Source organism: Limanda limanda, chromosome 1 (assembly GCF_963576545.1).
Source record: "Limanda limanda chromosome 1, fLimLim1.1, whole genome shotgun sequence".
In the NCBI taxonomy this organism is placed as follows: Eukaryota; Metazoa; Chordata; class Actinopteri; order Pleuronectiformes; family Pleuronectidae; genus Limanda; species Limanda limanda.
In genome coordinates this window covers 22,912,469-22,918,100 of record NC_083636.1, presented here as the reverse complement: position 1 = coordinate 22,918,100, position 5,632 = coordinate 22,912,469, and positions in this window count along the sequence as shown.

Sequence of the window (5,632 nt, the reverse complement as noted above, 5' to 3'; positions counted from 1 at the left end):
GTTCACTTGAAGGGACTTGACGTCAAAATTGATACTGCATACGTTTCCATCGCTGCACAAAGATTTACACAGATGCACATACATTTAACTTTTGTTCATCAATTATGAATATATGTTTATATAACCGGCATTGTCAGACACTTAATCTAGCTCCCTGGTCTTTCAGACGGAGCCGAATACACACTGCAGCACCTGCAAGACGACAGCTCAATCAATGGTCAAAGTACTCCACAAGTCACAACTACCCAATAAACAGTAAATAATGACTTGAAACAAAATTTGCAAATATGCAAGGTGCTAAATGTTCTGTGAAAATCCATGCCAATGCGTCTATGGCGAATGGCCACACCACAGTTGTAAATGTCACACACATAGCAGTCTCACGAGCTAGTATATTCTCCTGCAGGCCGATGCTTCTGCACAGAATGGCCACACCGCGGCAGCACACACTGGAAAGTCAGTTCCACTTTTTCCCCCACTATGACGTCACTGAACACTCCTTGCAGCTTTAATATTTAAAATTTTAAGGTTAAAAGTTGACTCATTCTTTAATACTTTTTTGCATGGACTACTGTAATGGACTTTATTCAGGATTACCCAAAAAATATATTCACTGACTCCAGCCTGTACACAATTCAGCAGCAAGGGTTTTAATGAAAAGTGGTTAAGGAGATCAAATTAGTCCGGTTTTAGCATCTTTATACTGGCTCCCAGTAACACTTAGGATTGATAATTGACTTTATATAGTAGCCCTTTGAGACAAATTGTGATTTGTAAAAATGGGCTATACAGACAAAATTGATTTTTTGATATACTATCTTTTCTCGTCCTGATGACCACTCAAAGCACTTTACAGTACAGTTTACTTGCTTTACACCCATTCACACACATTCATACATTTCATCTATGTGCAGCACTTTCTCTATGAGAGTAGGCAATTCAGGGTTCAGTATCTTGCCCAAGGACACTTCGGTATGCAGACTAGGGAAGACTGGGATCAAACTGCAGAACTTATGGTGAGAGGACGACCACTATAAACCCCTGAGCCACAACAGCCCCAAATGCCCTTGGAAAAAGATACAACTCTCCGGTGGAGTTTGGTGTCAGCTTTCACAAGACAAGGGTTAGGGTTAGACAGAAACAATTATTCAGGCAAGTTTTATGGTGATTCAGAGAACAGATTACTGATCTGATACCTGTTATAGATATGTATAGATATTGCAGGAAACATAATGTTTTTCTCTCATGCTTGTGATGAAACAACAGCTGTAATAAATACAGACCAACAAGACATTTTATGTATGGTACTACCAAAGGCAAGTTTTTGAGCAAGTTGTTTTGACTGAAACTAGCTATGAGTAGCATCATCACTATCTGACATCAGACACTGTGCTGAAGAGAAGCAGTTCCAACCATCCCCTTTCGAGAGGACAGTGTGATGTAAGATTTATTTCAATAAGTATAGCCCTCAAAGTTTAACATTTTTAATGGTTATTAATTTAATATACATTTCATATGTTTAAAAAGGTCTCAGACCTGCGAGTTAGGGCCAGCCCTACAACCATGGGCCAGCATTGCCCTTTTGGAGCAGACGGTTGATGTCATTATCAATTGTGCATGAGGTGAATCCTCCCCTCAATCTGAACTGTAAACACTTACTTTGTTTGAACCCAACAGATTACAGTGGGCTGCAGGAGATTGTACGGCACCTGTACATTATAAGAGAACCAGGTGGCTGCCTGATTAGGATTAGATTAGGTTCAAGTCCTCTTGATCTACAAAGGGGGACCAGGATAAACATTTAAATGAAGTGAGGAGGTGAGTCTTTGCTTGCTTGATAACAAACATAAGTGCTGCAAGCGGGTGAAACAACACCTTTGAAATCATGCGCTATTTGAATTAAATTATTTCAAATTATTTATTTGTCTTTGCCTTCATGTGCAATCGGTCTGCATAATCTTCTAAGGCTGCTACTTAGTATCAACACTACAATCAACCGCTCAGGTTCAGAATCTGCATGTGTATATCTGGACGTTCCTATGCCAAATTTTATTGTTGTATGTCCATTAAAAACATCAGATTATCATGTTTTACTGATCCTGTCTATCAACATAATTAACCTAAATAAAATATAGAAATATTCCGACTTTGGAGAAGATGTGTGCATCCAAATTATGTGATAGGTAAGGCCAAAGTAAGATTGGGCTCTTTTATTAACCATTCTTATAAATAAATGTCTTCTTAAAACCCACTTTTGTAGTTTTTATGAACATTCTATGATTTCTAATTATTTAATATTTGATGTTTGTATTATGTAACAACAGACTACGCATACTCTGGAGCACTCTTACACACACTTGACTACTGACATGCTAGTGCAAAATAGTAAAGCAGTCTTTTTTTCAATTCTACACTTGTATAATAGGAATTGGATGACCATCATATTTGTCCTTTTTATCTTTAAAAAGGACTAACAGGTTTCAGTGCATATTTATACTTATATCTTTACTTGTCTCAGAGATTGATAACACATGGACATGTTGAAGAGGAGAACAATTATTCATGAAAATTGTCATTACTAGTATACTCATCTGAAGGTTTTACAAACTGAAAAAAAAATGACTGTCTGATTCTTAGAGGGTAGATGACCCAGGAGATGCAACACCAGTTAATGTAAACTGAGTTTGTGTTACTCTCTGATCTAGGAAAACAAGAAACAATCATGTGTGTCAGGGAAAGGCATGCGCAATGTAAAAAATCTGCCCAGTCAATGTCGGGTATCCACAATCATCTGCTCATCTGACGGTAAACCGGCAGTGCTTGTTTGGCAAGTAAACTCCAACCAGGACTAGCCAGAATCTTGCAACAAAATAGGATTAGGCCAACTAAAGGTTATAGTATGTTAAAGGGTTAGTTCAACCTAAAGATGAAAATGCTGTTCACACCGGACGCTGAAGCGCCGCGCTAATAATATCACATACTTTTGCTGTTATCAGCCTACAGTAAAACCTGCATTTAATCATTTTTTTCAAGCATATACTTACTTGTTGCTCCAACATTAACTGCAACAGCGTCATTTGTATTTTTGTCTCGTATGTGCTGAGGATCATACAACTCACTGTACTTCTCCACTTCAATTATTAATTGAATGTCATCCATCTTCATCCATCTTCTGTTTGCTCCGTTCAATGTCGTGTGTAGAGGGTAAATTATGTATTCTCCACTCAAGCCTATGTGGAGAATACGTAGCCGCCCCCCCCCCCCCCCCCCCCCTTCTCTCTTTTTATCTATATGACTGCTTGTGTGGCTTTAGTGGATGGGCAGAGGGAGAGACATTTAATAATGTGATTGGTAAAATTGGTAAAATTAAAACTCCAGGACAACAGAAGGGGAATATAAAGTATGGGATGCCTATTTGATCATTTCTATCATATAAAATATGTCATCAATATCGTTTAAAATCATTTTTCAGTGTGTTTCCTGCCGCAATACGCTCGCGTCAAGTGCAAAATATAGACTCGACATCGAAACGATCGCTGCATGGCGCTAGGCAGCCTTGGCGTGGCGCAGCGCTTCAGCGTCCGGTGGGACCAGCACCACGGTTTAACATGGAGGTGGATGGGAGCCAGCTGGCTTTTAAGGCTTGGCGCTGCGCGTACGCATCGCTTCCGCGTCCGGTGTGAACCCGGCATAAGAGGACACTATCAGATCAAATACATGCAGGCACACCAAATAAATGTAAGCCACTCCTGTGCGATAAACAAATTCTTTTGTACTTCTGAATTGCCTTGCTATCAGACAGTCTCCACTTTTTCTACCCTCCACTTCTACTATTCATCCTATTTCCCTCTATTTTAGTAGGGCAGGTTTTATGGCCTCCCTGTCCTCAAGAGTCTTTCCATGTTGTAATCCCTCTGGCTTCTTGAGGGCAATCCCCTTGCTAATCTCTTGGTGCCTAGATACCTGCACAGATTACAGATTCAAGCTTCGATTTCTAGCATGTGTCTACCCTGTCATCTACTTTATTCTTTTTAGCATAGTCTCCTGTCAATTTGACTTCGACATTTCACACTCTAACCCTCTGGATTCCCAGGATTTAGATACCTCACACACATTATGCTAGGGGCAATTGGGGTTAATTTACAGTGCCTTCCAAGAGCAGTGATATCATAAACTGCCTCACCAAGGGGATACAATGATGCAAAGCAAAGCCTTGACAAGTTGGTCTACATGTGTCCTCAGATCTTACACTCTGTACACATGTATTTCAGAAAAAAGAATGTAGAATATACCTTCAAACATACAAGGGATATTCTCCATCTTGTCTTATGTTCTAAAATACATGGATTGTGGAGAGAAAAAAAACTCCGTCATTAACTGGAAGGAACCTCTAGCAGAGCAAGACTCAGTGTGGGTGGCCATCGGAGTCGACCAAGTCTCTTTGTGTAAGTATGAGAGAGAATGAGCTGTAGACAGAACAGACTGTTTTTTGCCTGTCTCTTGAGCCCCTCCTCTGATTGGCTGACTGCACTTTGAGTGACAACAAGGGACCAGGCCTATCACCGGTCTCATTCTGGCACATTGACTCTCTGGTAAACACAGCTGAAAGTCACGTTATGTTTTCAGCTATATTAGACCAGGCACATATTTACAGCCGGTTACAACAGGATGTTTCTGAACAGTAAATTAAACCGTCTTCATGTTTGTTCAAATTTTATCAGGACACTGTAGGATTAACGTCCCGAGTTACTGTATGGAGTTTCACAACGGAGTTTCAATAAAAAAAAAGTACTTTAAAAAGTGTAACCTCTGGTCTTGAGCAGTAACGTTCTTGGGAGGAATGTTCACGGACACATTCTCTTCCTTGCATCCCTCAATGCTGCAGTGTTTCTTCAGTGTGCTTTGTTGTGGTTAGCCTGTGGTAGCTAACAAGCTGCTAGCTCAGCAACAAGTCTGCTTGCAATGTGTAGCCTACCTGTACCAGTTTTTATTTCTACACAAAATAAAACACAATGTTAATTTTGTGGTGTGGGTGTGTATGTGTGAGGTGTGCTCGCTCCGTGTGTGTCCCGCCAGGCTGGGATAACTCTGACTTGGCCAGTGGAAGCTGAGAATATATGATCATAGATAACAATGTTACATGTTAGTATCCCTGTGGACAGAGTTGCTGTGACAGTGACAAGATTGTGTTGTGTGGCGTGGCTGGCATATTTTGACACATTTTACTGAAATGGTACTCGTGCTCGTAAAAGTACGTTATCCGTACCGGATACTTGTTTCATCCAAGTATTCGGCTCAACCCTACTAATCATCTGCATAAGTATAAGAAGCCTAGTCTTAACTCCACTCATCGCCAGATAACATGGAAGTATCATTCAGTATTGACTCACATTCTGTGGTTTATTCTAACATTTAGTTCTAACATTCTTTGTCTCGGCCTGTCTTAGATGCTAATCGGCCAGACAGTTTGTTTGCCTACTTATCTGCCCTGCTTGAATCCTACGTGTGGTTCGTCCTGTCTGCCTGTCTCCTGCCTAATTGGTTTGTCCATTGGCACGCACGTTGAGTCTGATGCCCTTCATCCTGTTTCCTTCCTGTGTCCTGCCGATCACTCAGTGGAAGCCCTACCGGT